Source organism: Ceratotherium simum, chromosome 9, assembly GCF_057802395.1.
Source record: "Ceratotherium simum simum isolate JZ-2026a chromosome 9, ASM5780239v1, whole genome shotgun sequence".
Taxonomy (NCBI): Eukaryota; Metazoa; Chordata; class Mammalia; order Perissodactyla; family Rhinocerotidae; genus Ceratotherium; species Ceratotherium simum.
The window spans coordinates 2,992,837-3,008,337 of NC_141908.1; positions in this window are offsets into that span (position 1 = coordinate 2,992,837).

Consider the following 15,501-nt stretch of genomic DNA (forward strand, 5'->3'; position numbering starts at 1 on the left):
TTCATTTCTTTCATCAGCATTTTGTAGTTTTCATTATACAGGTCCTTACATATTTTGTTAGATTTATTTTGTTTTGTTTTGTTTTGTTTTTGTGAGGAAGATCAGCCCTGAGCTAAATCCATGCCAATCTTCCTCTTTTTTGCTGAGGAAAACTGGCCCTGAGCTAACATCCGTGCCCAACTTCCTCCATTTTATGTGGGAAGCGGTGCATTGGTGCACGCCCAGGACACGAACCCAGGCCACCAGCAGCAGAGTGCACACACTTAACCACTACACCACAGGGCCAGCTCCTATTTTGTTAGATTTACACCTAAGTGTTTGATCTTTTTTTTGAGCAATCGTAACTGGTATATATTTTTAATTTCATTGTCCATTGCTAGGATATAGAAGCACAATTGATTTTTGTGGGCTGATTTCGTATCCTGTGGTCTTGCTGAACTCACTTATTAGTTCTAGAAGTTTTCTGTAGTTTCTTTGGGATAGTCTACATAGACAATCATGTCATATGCATGTAGGGATTGTTTTACTTATTACTTTCCAATCTGTACTCCTTTTATTTCCTTCTATTGCTGTATTGCACTGGTTAGAACTTCCAGCACCAGGTTGAATACATACTTCACTTTTTTAAAAGATAATTTAAAAAATCCTTTCTTCTTTTCCAAGTAACAATATATTTTTCTCCTAAACCGTCCTCAGCATATTTTTTTTTAATTATCTGTTAAACACTTATGAACATGTACCATGTGCATACCTCTACGTGAGAGCCAAGGAGATGGAGGTGAATGAGCCCCAGTTCTGTTTTGGAACAGCTCTCATTCTAGAGGCAGAAACAGACAAGGAAATAAATAATAGCCCTCCTGGGAGGGACGAGCACCCAAGGAGGTGAGTACAGGCTCTAGGTTCAGGCACAGTGACTATTCAAAGGAGCCCATGTTTCCTCCCTGGTGGTCTGGGCAAGGGCTGGTGGGAGAGGGGCACAGAAACCCATAGAATGGCCCAGACATCCCTGGCATCTATACTGGGAGCAGCTCTTCCTCACAAGCACAATGGATTATGTGGTCCTAGAGATCCAAAACCTCACTTCTTTGAGGTTCAAATGGTATAATTAAAGAAAATTAATAGGAGAAAACTTGGTTCTGATGGGGGATTGTTAAGTCCTTTCTCTGAGTAGGCAGGAGATAGAAATATGTAGAGGAGGTCTTATATCTAAATTGGGCAGCTGGCAGAAGCTGAGCTATTGTTGTCCTCACAGTGGTGAGTCAAAAATACCTCTGTGCTTAGAGGCTTGAAAAACCATATTCATTTCCAGCCCAAATGGAGTAGTAGGCCCCGAGGTGCATCCACATGTGCATGTCCACTCTCCGGCCTCCTGTTCTCCTGCACACCCCTCCCTACAGCTTTGTGTAGTTAGAAGAAAGAAGTTCACTAGGCTGGGTTGCCTAGGCTCTAGGTTTCTCTGGAGAGATGTGTGCCGGGGTTCTAAGGCTCTAAAGCTTAGGAACTCAGTTACTTCTCAAGTTAAGACCCTCGCCCTGACAAATAAGAAACTATTCATGGCATGTTAAGCCTTTGAAATTCACTCATTTATTCACTCTTTTAGTCAGACACATCTGTGCCCAGGGCTGTAGCTACATGTACTTCACAATTTGACCTGTCTGAAGCTGCATAGCTTCAGCCTTTATGAATTCTGGTGGCCAAGGAACAACAGTAGGGTCAGTGAGCAAGGGTTCCTGAAGCTTTCAGCTTCTTTTACTTTGCCTGGGTGTTACCCTCAGCAATTCAATGTTTTCTATTGCTCTGTGTCTATTCAGTGATTTCCATCAACATGGTTACTTTCTGTTGTCCTCGAGCAAGCCCCAAGCAAATTATCATCTTCTTCAGCACAAATCAGTATCTGCGCTTATAGCTTCTCACCAGCTCCTTCCTTCTGGGTCCCCATATCCTGCCTTTCCTTTTGTGGTTAGACGTTAATTGTTTATTCAGTCTCATTGTTCACCTATCGTGTCTGCACATAAAGGTCTCCTAACAGAACAGTGAGGGGAAAAAGATGGTAGTCTTAAACTGCTCTCATTTGTTTCCATTTCTGAGAAACTTAAACTCATTATATTAAGAGAGTCCTTGTAACATTTGTAAGGCATTGACTCTTCAAGTGTGTCCCACCAAAGAAGGCTCTTTCCTTCCCTTGGTGTGTATCCTATTGCTGCAGCTTTAGAAGCTAGAAGTTCAGGAGCTCTGCGAGCCCCAAGGTGTGAGACAGTTCAGGAACAGTGACAGCTGTCATCTTCATTGGGAGAAGGACCAGAACTTCTAAGGTTTCACTCAAGACCCAAAGGAGTTGCTACTGGCATATTCCCAGAAAAACCAGAGGGCAATCTTCTTATTTTGCTGAAACCTTGATGTGATGGCTGTGTCGTTATTTAGCTATTCTTGCTCAGGCCAAGCCTACCCTTCTGAATTCCTCCACTCTGTGACGCTGGGTCTGGGAGTCTGCAAACTACATTTCCCAGACTCCTTTGCCACCTGATTTCCTTTTAAGTTCTGCCAATGGAAGGCGCTGGTGGAAGACTGGAAGGTGGGAGGAGAGAAGAAAGTCCTCTCTTCCCATTTTCAGCTACTGTGGCACTCCTCCAGTAACTGCAGGAATTTCCAGCTCACCACTACTCTGGTTCTCTGAGTACTGGCCCAAGAGCACCCTTCAAAGGCCTGAGCACCAATTGTACACTGGTCCCAGTACCAGATGTACAACAGTCTCTCAATCCAGCACCAGCCCATGGGGGACTATCCCTCAGTTTCATAGGTTCTGGTGATGCTAACTCTTTTGTTCTTCCAGTCGTGGAGGTGGTAGCTACTTCCTAAGTTGCTAATTTTGGGGTTACCTCAACATCTACTTCATTCTTTTAGACTTCTAACATCTGAGTAACCAATTCCCTGTATTAATCCCTTTTTGTTTTGTTTAAAATGCTTACTGCAGTTTCTATTTCCTGATCCCTAATTGGTACAGTACTTGGTACCAGGATCAGGGGTTATTTCCCACCTCCTGGAACACATGTGACTTTCTAATGTATCTAAGGTACTTACCACTTCCTGCTCATCAGGTCCATTCAGCAAGTTTTCACCAATGTAATGGATCAGTGTGATGCTCTGTGGAATGTCAGGAATATTAAGTTCTTTTTTTTTTTCTTAATTTTATTTATTTATTTATTTTTCCCCCAAAGCCCCAGTAGATAGTTGTATGTCATAGCTGCACAACCTTCCAGTTGCTGTATGTGGGACACGGCCTCAGCATGGCCAGAGAAGCGGTGCGTCGGTGCACTCGCGGGATCCGAACCCGGGCCGCCAGCAGTGGAGCGTGCGCACTCAACCGCTAAGCCACAGGGCCAGCCCAGGAATATTAAGTTCTATGCAGGCAATATTATTGCAGAGAGGATAGGTGACATAACCCTGAGACTAGCCAAGTGAAGATGTATTGCTATCTCTGAAATACCTCCTTCCTTACTGGATCCTGGCAGATACAATAGCTATTTTTAACCATTGTAATTTGAAGATGAACTACACTGAGCTTGCCAAAAAACACAAGATCTTAGAAAAAATCTTCAATCTCTAGACCCAGAGAAGGGAACAAGATGGTTTTAAAATAATGCTGGCTAGACAAACTGTCACATATTCATTCAATATATATTGAATAGTATATATTCAATAGTATACATTCAATATATATTGAATGGCATAGTAGTCTATGCAGCAAAGAAAAAGAATGAACTATAGCTGCATATAACCAAAGAGATGAATTTCTTGGACATAATGTTGAACAAAAGAAACCATACACAAAAGAATACATACTGTATGCGTCCATTTCTATGACATTGACAAACAAGCAAAACTATTCCATGGTGATAGAAGTCAGAATAATGGTTATCTTTTGAAGGGGGATTAGTAACTGGATGGAGGCACAAGAGACACTTCTGGGCTGTTGGAAATTTCTACATCTTAATTTGGATGGTGGTTACATGGATATATACTAACATAAGAATTTGTCAAGCTGTACACTTAAGATTTATGCATGCCACATGTGTATATCTGAATAAAAAAGCAATACAAAATTCTTGGTACGGACTAGACATTAAGAGTATTTACAGGGCCGGCCCCGTGGCTTGGTGGTTAAGTGCGCGCGCTGCGATGCTGGTGGCCCGGGTTCGGATCCCGGGTGCGCATCGAGGCACCACTTCCCCGTTCATCCTGAGGCCGAGTCCCGCATACAGCAGCTAGAAGGATGTGCAGCTACGACATACAACTATCCACTGGGGCTTTGGGGGGAAAAAATAAAATAAATAAAATCTTTAAAAAAAAAAGAGTATTTACAGAATATGTGTGACTTGAGCATCCCAACTTGGTTTCATTTATTTCACCAGTAATACTAGTAGAAGTTTAGAAACTTTTGATGTTAAATTGTGTTCCCACGTGACAAACCAAGTTTAAAAACACATCCTCTTGAGAGTGACATCAGCATCACGGTAGAGTGAGTTGTTCCCTTTGTTTCTCCCCTCTAAGTTACAACTAAATGGACATTCATTAACCAGCAGAGAATTCCTTACATAGCACAACAGGACATCTGAGAGAGCCATGCAGCCATGCATCTGAAAGTGGGTGGACTGGATCCCTGGGAAGCAGTGGAACTAGGTGAGCACACCCCTCCTCCTCTCTGGCCACACCAATCTAGGTCTTGGGTCCTCACACAGCAGCTGACGCAACTGTAAGAGAAGGCAGGGGGCACCCCGGCCTGAGTGAACACTTTCAGAATTTAGCCCACCCTGCAGGAGCACCCACCGTGCCACGGAGGCCCTGCCCATGGGAACGCTTCCCACCAAGTGACATGGTTCAGCCCCCAGGAAGGACCCCAACCAAGTGCAGTAGCTCAGCCAAGCTGCCCGCGAGTGCAGAGCTGCCCCACGCATGAAAGAAAGTGCCCCTCCACATCCACTTAGTGCACCACCTTGGCTTATCACCAGCTGAGCACAGTAGTTCTGCACCAGAGCAACCCACTGGTGGAGCACAGAGCCCCACCTGCACATTCATGTAGGACCTGCCAAGCAGCTGCAGCCAGCACACAAACACAGAGAAGCTCTACTGGCACAACTTCCAGAAGACAGGGTGGGATCAGACAACACAGCTCCTGCCCATCCCCACAATGGTGGCAGGTGGAATCTGCGACCTGATACTACCACAAATGCGCCAGCAAAGGGTCACTTCATCAAACACCATGAGGAACTACATTAACACTTCAGAGCAGAAGGAGAGAAGTCTCCAGAAACCAATCATGAACTCACAGAAATTTGCAATCTAAATGACAGAGAATTCAAAATAGTTATCATAAAGAAACTCAATTAGTTACAAGAAAACTCAGAAAGACAGCTCAATGAGCTCAGGAATAAAATTAATGAGCAGAAGGAACACTTCACCAGAGAAACTGAAACTCTAAAAAAAAAACTAAACAGAAATTCTGGTTATGAAGAACACGATGACATAAAAAATAATCTAGAATCCATAAAAAAATAGAGCTTAGTTATGGAGGACAGAATTAGTAATTTAGAGGATAGAAATGCTTCAGGTGGAGGATGAGAGAGAACTAAGACTTTTTAAAAATGAAGAAATTCTTCGAGAAATATCTGACTTAATTAGGAAAAGCAATATAAGGATTATAGTATTCCAGAGGGAGAAGAGTGAGAGAAAGGAGCAGAGAGCTTGTTCAAAGAAATAATAGCTGAGAATTTCCCAAGCTTGGGGAAGGAACTGGACTTACAAGTACATGTAGCCAGTAGAACTCCTAATTACATCAATACAAAAAGACCTTCTCCAAGGCATATAATATTTTTTGTTTTGTTTTTTGTTTGGTTTTTTTTGTGAGGAAGATCAGCCCTGAGCTAACATCCATGCTAATCCTCCTCTTTTTGCTGAGGAAGACCGGCTCTGGGCTAACACCTATTGCCAATCCTCCTCCTTTTTTTTTTTCCCCACAGTCCCAGTAGATAGTTGTATGTCATAGTTGCACATCCTTCTAGTTGCTGTATGTGGGACACGGCCTCAGCACGGTCAGAGAAGCAGTGCCGTCGGTGCGCGCTCGGGATCTGAACCCGGGCCGCCAGTAGCGGAGCGCGTGCACTTAACCACTAAGCCATGGGGCTGGCTCAAGGCATATAATATCAAAACTATCAAAAGTCAATAACAAAGAAAAAATATTAAGGGCAACAAGGCAGAAGAAAATACACTACAAAGGAACCCCTATCAGGCATTTAGCAGATTTCTCAGCAGGCACGTTACAGACTAGCAGAGAATGGAATAATATATTCAAAATACTGAAAGACAAAAACTTACAACCAGGAATAATCTATCCAGTGAAACTATCCTTCAGATATGATGGAGAAATAAAAGCTTTCCCAGACAAACAAAAGCTGAGGGAGTTCATCACCTCTAGACCTCCCTTACAAGAAACATTGAAAGGAGCCCTCCCATCTGAAATTAAAAAGCAAAAGTTTACAAAACCTTGAACAAGGAGATAACTAGACAGATAGAATCAGAAAATTGCAGCTCTATATCAGACTGGGTAAGTAAACACTTAATTATATCATAAAAGACAAGGGAAAGAAAGCGTCAAAAATAACTATAAACACTTCAATTTATTCATAAACTCACAACACTGAAAAGAAAAATTTGTGACAACAATAACTCAGAAGGGGAAGAGGAAAGGGATGGAACTTGTTTAGGCTAACGGAGATAAGAGGCTATCAGAAAATGGACTGTCTCATCTATGATATTGTTTATGCAAACCTCATGGTGACCACTAAACAAAAAAGCAGAGCAGAGCCACAATTCATAAACAAAGAGAAATCAGAAAACCACCACAGAAAACTACCAAACTGAAATGGCAGTCAGAAATACAAGGAAAAAGAAACAATGGAAATATAGAACAACCAGAAAACAATAGATAAACTGGCAGTAGCAAGTCCTCATATATCAATAATCACCCTAAACGTAAATGGACTGAATTCTCCAATCAAAAGACACAGGGTGGCTGGATGGATTAAAAAACAAGACCCAATAATATGTTGCCTCCAGGAAACACACCTCAGCTCTAAAGACAAACGTAGGCTAAGAGTGACAGGATAGAAGACGATACTCCAAGCAAATGGCAAGCAAAAGAAAGCAGGTGTTGTCATGCTTAGATGAAACAGAATCAAGGTAAAAAAGTCAATGGGTGACAGAGAGGAGCAATATATAATGATAAAAGGGACATTCCACCAAGTAGACATAACACTTATTAATATATATGCATCTAACACAGGAGCACCAAAGTATCTAAGGCAACTATTAACACACCTAAAGGGAGAAATTGACAACAACACAATAATAGTAGGGGACCTCAACACCCCACTTACATCAATGGATAGATCATCCAGACAGAAAGTCAACAAGGAAACAGTGGCCTTAAACGAAATACTAGACATGATGGACTTAATAGATATATATAGCACATTCCATCCAAAAACAGCAGAATACACATTCTTCTCAAGTGTACATGGAACATTCTCAAAGATAGACCATATGTTGGGACACAAGGCAAGCCTCAATTAATTTAAGAAAGTTGAAATCATATCAAGCATCTTTTCTGACCACAGTGCTATGAAACTAGAAATCAACTACAAGAAAAAGGCTGGGAAGATCACAAATATGTGGAGACTAAACAATATGCTACTGAACAACCATTGGCTCAATGAAGAAATCTAAGGATAAATCAAAAAATATCTGGGGCCGGCCCCGTGGCTTAGCGGTTAAGTGCACGCGCTCCGCTACTGGCGGCCCGGGTTTGGATCCCGGGCAGGCACCGATGCACCGCTTCTCCGGCCATGCTGAGGCTGCGTCCCACATACAGCAACTAGAAGGATGTGCAACTATGACATACAACTATCTACTGGGGCTTTGGGGGAAAAAAAATAAATAAAATTCAAAAAATATATCTGAAGACAGATGAAAATGAAAACACAACATACCAACTCTTATGGGATGCAGCAAAGGCGGTGCTAAGAGGGAAATTTATAAAAATACAGGCCTACCTCAACAAACAAGAAAAATCTCAAATGAGTAACTTTTTTTCTTTTTTTTGTGAGGAAGATCAGCCCTGAGCTAACATCCATGCCAATCCTCCTCTTTTTGCTGAGGAAGATTGGCCCTGGGCTAACATCCGTGTCTATCTTCCTCCACTTTATGTGGGACACCGCCACAGCATGGCCTGACAAGCGGTGCGCCGGTGCGCCCCCAGGATCCGAACCCGGGCTGCCAGCAGCAGAGCACACACACTTAACCGCTATGCTACGGGGCTGGCCCCTCAAATGAGTAATCTTAAACTACACCTAACAGAACTAGAAAAAGAAGCACAAACAAAGCCCAAAGTCAGCAGAAGAAGCAAAATAATAAAAATTAAAGCAGAAATAAATGGAACAGAGACTAAAAACCAATAGAAAGGCTCAATGAAACTAAGAGCTGGTTCTTTGAGAAGATAAACAAAATTGACAAACCTTTAGCCAGACTTACTAAGAAAAAAAGAGAGAAGGCTTAAATATGCAAAATTAAAAATGAAAGAGGAGAAATTACAACAGATATTACAGAAGTACAAAGGATTATAAGATACTACTATGAAAAGCTATATGCCAATAAATTGGATAACCTAGAAGAAATGGATAAATTCTGAATCATACAACCTCCCAAAACTGAATCAAGAAGAAATAGAGAATCTGAATAGACCAATCACAAGTAAAGAGATTGAAGCAGTAATCAAAAACCTCTCAAAAAACAAAAGTCCAGGACCAGATGGCTTCTTTGGAGAATGCTACCAAGCATTCAAAGAAGATTTAATACCTATCCTTCTCAAACTAGTCCAAAAAACTGAAGAAGACAGGATGCTTCCTAACTCATTCTACGAGGCCAACATTACCCTGATACCAAAACTAGACAAGGAAAACACAAAGAAAGAAAATTACAGGCCAATATTGCTGATGAACACAGATGCAAAAATACTCAACAAAATACTGGCAAATCGCATACAGCAATACATTAAAAGGATCACACACCATGATCAAGTGGGATTTATTCCAGGGATGGTTCAACATCTGCAAATCAATCAATGTGATACACCACATTAACAAAACGAGGAATAAAAATCACATGATCGGGGCCGGCCTGGTGGCGCAAGCGTTTGAGTGCGTGCGCTCCGCTGTGGTGGCCCGGGGTTCACCAGTTCGGATCCTGGGCACACACCGATGCTACCACTTGTCGGGCCATGCTGTGGCAGCATCCCATATAAAGTGGAGGAAGATGGCCACGGATGTTAGCCCAGGGCCAGTCTTCCTCTGCAAAAAAAGAGGAGGATTGGCATCAGATGTTAGCTCAGGGCTGATCTCCTCACAAAAAAAAAAAAAAAATCACATGATCATCTCAATAGATGCAGAGAAAGCATTTGACAAGATCCAACACCCATTTATGATTAAAAACTCTGAATAAAATGTGTATAGAAGGAAAGTACCTCAACATAATAAAGGCCATATGTGACAAACCCACAGCCAACATCATACTTAACGGGGAAAAACTGAAAGCCACCCCTCTGAGAATAGGAACAAGACAAGGGTGCCCACTCTCCCCACTCCTACACAACATAGTAGTGGAGGTTTTGGCCAGAGCAATTAGGCAAGAAAAATAAATAAAAGGGATCCAAATTGGAAAGGGAGAAGTAAAACTCTCACTGTTTGTGGACAGCATCATTCTATATATAGTAAACCCTAAAGAATCCACCAGAAAACTATTAGAAATAATTAACAACTGTAGCAAAGTTGCAGGGTACAAAATCAACTTACAAAAATCAGTTGCATTTCTATACAATAATAATGAACTAGCAGAAAGAGAAGTCAAGAATACAATTCCATTTACAATCCCAACAAAAAGAATAAAATATCTCAGAATAAATTTAACTAAAGAGATGAAAGACATGTACACTGAAAATTCTAAGACAATATTGAAAGAAATCAAAGGAGACATAAAGAAATGCAGAGATATTCCATGCTCATGGATTGGAAGAATAAACATAGTTAAAATGTCCATATTACCTAAAGAGTCTATGGATTCAATGCAATCCCAATCAGAATCCCAATGACATTCTTCACAGAAATAGAACAAAGAATCCTAAAATGTGTGTGGAACAACTAAAGACCTCAAATACTCAAAGCAATCCTGAGAAAAAACAACAAAGCTGGAGGCATCACAATTCCTGACTTCAAAATATATGACAAAGCTATAGTAATCAAAACAGCATGGTACTGGCACAAAAACAGACACACAGATCAGTGGAACAGAATTGAAAGCCCAGAAATAAAACCACACATCTGTGAACAGCTAATTTTCGACAAAGGAGCCAAGAACATACAACGGAGAAAGGAAAGTCTGGACAGCCACATGCAAAAGAATGAAACTGGACCATTATTTTACACCATATACAGAAATTAACTCAAAATGGATTAAATACTTGAATGTAAGACCTGAAACCATTACACTCCTAGAAGAAAATATAGGCAGTACACTCGTTGACATCGGTCTTAGCAGCATCTTTCGAATACCGTATCTACTCAGGTAAGGGAAACAAAGAAAAAATAAACAAATGGGACTACATCAGACTAAAAACCTTCTGCAAGGCAAAGGAAACCATGAACAAAACAAAAAGACAACTCGCCAACAGGGAGAAAACATTTGCAAATCATATATCTGACAAGGGGTTATTTTCCAAAATATACAAAGAACTCAAACAGCTCAACAACAGAAAGACAAACAACCTGACAAAAAATGGACAGAAGATATGAACAGATATTTCTCCAAAGAAGATATACAGACAGCCGAGAGGCACATGAAAAGATGTTCAACGTCACTAATTACTAGGGAAATGCAAATCAAAACTACAATGAGATATCACCTCACACCCGTCAGAATGGCTATAATTAACAAGACAAAAAAATATAAAATGTTGGAGACGATGTGGAGAAAAAGGAACCCTCGTATACTGCTGGTGGGTATGCAAACTGGTGCAGCCACTATGGAAAACAGTATGGAGATTTCTCAAAAAATTAAAAATAGAAATACCATACGATCCAGCTATCCCCTACTGGGTATTTATCCAAAAAACATGAAGTCAACAATCCAGAGAGGCTTATGCACCCCTATGTTCACTGAAGCATTATTCACAATAGCCAAGAGGTGGAAGCAACCCAAGTGCCCATCAACAGATGAATGGATAAAGAAGATGCGATAGAAATATATACAACGGAACACTACTCAGCCATAAAAAAAGACCAAATCATCCCATTTGTACAGGCCCCATGGCTTAGCAGTTAAGTGCACGCGCTCCGCTACTGGCAGCCCGGGTTGGGATCCCCGGCACGCACCGACGCACCGCTTCTCCGGCCATGCTGAGCACGCGTCCCACATACAGCAACTAGAAGGATGTGCAACTATGACATACAACTATCCACTGGGGCTTTGGGGAAAAAAAAAAAGGAGGAGGATTGGCAATAGATGTTAGCTCAGAGCCAGTCTTCCTCAGCAAAAAAAAAAAAAAAAAAGGAGGAGGATTAGCACAGATGTTAGCTCAGGGCTGATCTTCCTCACAAAAAAAAAAAAAGCATCCCATTTGCAACAACATGGATGGACCTTGAGGGTAGTATGTTAAGCGAAGTAAGTCAGACAGAGAAAGACAAACACCATATGATTTCACTCATGTGAATGATAAAAAAACACATGGATAAAGAGAACAGATTAGTGGTTACCAGAGGGGAAGGGGGTGGGGCGACAGGCGAAAGGGGTAAACGGGCACATATGGATGGTGATGGATAAAAACTAGACTATTGGTGGTGAGCACGATGCAGTCTATACAGAAACTGATATATAATAACATACACCTGAAATTACACAATATTATAAACCAATATGACCTCAATAAAATAAAAAAAATAAACACCGCTTCTCAAAGTAATATGGTTTAACTCTACCACATACAAAAACTGTGCGTCTCATCCCACAGTTTATGTAAAGTACTTCTTATTTCTGAAATACTCAACCCATGTACACATTTGTATATACAGATAAAGATTTATTTTAACCAGATAGATATTCGTCATCCCTTTTAAGTGCCCAACTGGACTTATCCTGTGAAGGATACTCAGGAGACAGGCACTGTTTCTGAGGGAGATTACGGTCTCTCTGTGCCTGCCTGTTGTGGATGCTGAAGCACAGATTCGGACTACTCATCTCCAAACAAGACCAGACTCACGTCCATCTGGCAAACGGGACAGATGAAATCTCCTGTCATCCATCAATATCTCCTGTGAAACCTTATTTCATCACCACAGGTTGGCAAATGCCCTTAGCGCATCAACGCGTTCAAATGCTCATCCGAGGTGCAAATCCAAAAGAATGAGTGTGTCTGGTGTGCAGGCTAATTTCATGCTTATTGCAACACCCTAACATTAATGAGGCTCAGTTATTGAGCATTTTTGACATGCTAATCCTATAATAGCTTTATATGTACAAATTTATTTCAATCTCATAACAACCCTGAGTCAGGTACTGCTACAATCCCCATTTTACAGATGATAAAACCGTCACTGACATATTAACTTGCCCTAGGTTCACAGGTCTTCAGTGTCAAGTCTGGAATTTGAACCCATGCTGTCCGATTCCAGAGGGCACTCTCTTAATCACTGTCATATATTCTTTTATTAAAATTGAGATATAATTGACATATAACACTGTGTAAGTTTAAGGTGTACAATGTTGATTTGATACATTTATGTTACAATATGACTACCACCATAGAGTTAGCTAACACCTCTATCATGTCACATAATTATTATTTATTTATTTATTTTTGTGAGGAAGATCAGCCCTGTGCTAACATCTGCCAATCCTCTTTTTTTGCTGAGGAAGACTGGCCCTGGGCTAACATCCGTGCCTCATCTTCCTCCACTTTATATGGGACGCCGCCACAGCATGGCTTGCCAAGCAGTGCATCGGTGCGTGCCCGAGATCCGAACCGGCGAACCCCGGGCCGCCACAGCAGAATGCGCGCACTTAACCACTTGCGCCACCTGGCCGGCCCCCAATTATCATTTATTTATTTTTTGTGGTGGGAACAATTAATATCTAGTCTCGTACATTACCATATATTCTTAGCCATTCAAGGTAAGAAATGATAGAAGGCTGCACATCAGGGAGGCAGATGACTTGTTTTGTGGTATTTTGAGTGTGGTACAGCGATATAACAGCAGATCGCAATGACATTTCAGGATCAGGCAGAGAGCTTGAGCCACCTAGCTTTTCTGCAGTTCCCTCTTCCCAGCTATATTATCTCCCCACTGCTTGCTGGCTTTCTTCTTCACTTATTCATTCAGGATACAAACAATTATTGTATGCCTACTATGTACCAGGTTTCTGGTAGGAAATGAGAAAATAAATAAGACACAGCCTCTTCCATAGTGATAGCATATATTGCCCTCAGTTTCTTCCTCCTGTTCATAATTTCATTCTGTTCATCTTTGCATCAGTTCAGACTGTTTTCCGCTGTTGTTAGGTGACCCCAAAGTGACTTTATAAAAGTCCTGATCCTTTGCCTTTTAGCATCAGTTAACAACAGCAGCAGCATCTGGGTCCTACTTCTCAGGAAGATGCCTTTTTGACAGCTCAAAGCAAGGTTTGGTTTTGTTCTAATTTGGGAGTGTTCCAAGTCCAATTTAGTACCATCATTTACCTCCTGGCAGCTTGACAATAAGGGAGCAATATTTCCCTTATCTGTGGGCTGTTTAATGATGATATAGGACCACCCTGGGAGCAACAGACTAAAGCCCTTTTCCAGATGCCATGCTTTAAGACTTTCAGGTGGAAAGACCTTCACCATGTGAAATTTATTCTGATTATTTTAAGTTAGGATTTGGTCTTCTCCTTCAGAAACCAACAAAGTTGACCTCTGGCTTGCTGCCTCCTGCATTTCTGACTCTAGGCCATAAGATCATCTAATTTGTACCTGTTCAGGCAGATGTTAGATATGGGCAAATGTGGCCTCAACAGCAGATAAGCACGTCAAGACTGTGACAGGAATTATGAAGATTGCTATAGAAATCGCTTTTTTAAAAAAGTCTCCTCCTGTTCTACAAAGCATAGCTGTCTCTTCCCTCCTCTGTTATCCTTTGCCAGCTTCTTGATAGCTCCGGGTCCAAGAGGCACCAATCAGACACTCAGTTTCCCTGGTTTTTGTTGCCTACAGGTAATTATGCTAAAAGTGTGTAGTAGTAGATCTTATTATGCTTGAGTACATTATGCATTCTAGAGCAGAAACTTTTTGCTGGAAAGCTTCACTGTTAGATGATTTGCATTTTTTACTAGATACTTTTCTTTGCTCCTTGACAAACATGTTAAGGATTCCTTTGTGCATAAACAGAACGGCAAAACACAAAACTATCTGTACGCTTCAGTCTGTGTTCTTAAAAAGACTGGCAGTGCCTTAAAACAGAGCATGCCTTTGCTGCAGGGCCTACAGTTTGCGTGTGGAGTGGTCAGGGGAGGGAGCAGGGCAGAAATAAGACTTTCAGTGCAACTCCACCTGTAATTAAAAATAAAAATGCTAAGTCATCAAATCAAGTAGCAAGTATTTGAAAGAAAAATGATTTACTCCCAATTTTTATTTATTTATTTATTTTTTTTTTTTTTTAAGATTTTTATTTATTTTATTTTTTTCCCCCCAAAGCCCCAGTGGATAGTTGTGTGTCGTAGCTGCACATCCTTCTAGTTGCTGTATGTGGGACTCGGCCTCAGGATGAACGGAGAAGTGGTGCCTCGATGCGCACCCAGGATCCGAACCCGGGCCGCCAGCATCGCAGCGCGCGCACTTAACCACCAAGCCACAGGGCCGGCCCTATTTAAATTTATTTTTGTGAGGACCAGACCTGAGCTAACATCCAATGCCAATCCTCCTCTCTTTTGCTGAGGAAGACTGGCCCTAGGCTAACATCGTGCCCATCTTTCTCTACTTTATATGGGACGCCGCCACAGCATGGCTTAACAAGCAGTGCTACGGTGAGCGCCCGGGATCCGAGCCGCTGAACCCTGGGCAGCCGCAGCGGAGCGCGTGCACTTAACCGCTTGCACCACCGGGCTGGCCCCTACTCCCAATTTTTAAAAAATGTTTTGTATTGTTCTTTTTGAGGTCCTTGCCCTGCAAGTGATGAAGAATGGGCATAGTCGGCCTATTGAATAATCCTGTACTGTGGGTAATTGCACCGAAGTCATCTCCAGCCTGGGGATTCCAGGGTCAAGACAGAGAGATGGTCTGACACCACCTAAAGCTGGGCGTACTTTGCCCTTCTCTGTCGTAAGGACGCCTGCACTGATCCTGGAACAACTTCCAGCAGGCCTGGCCAG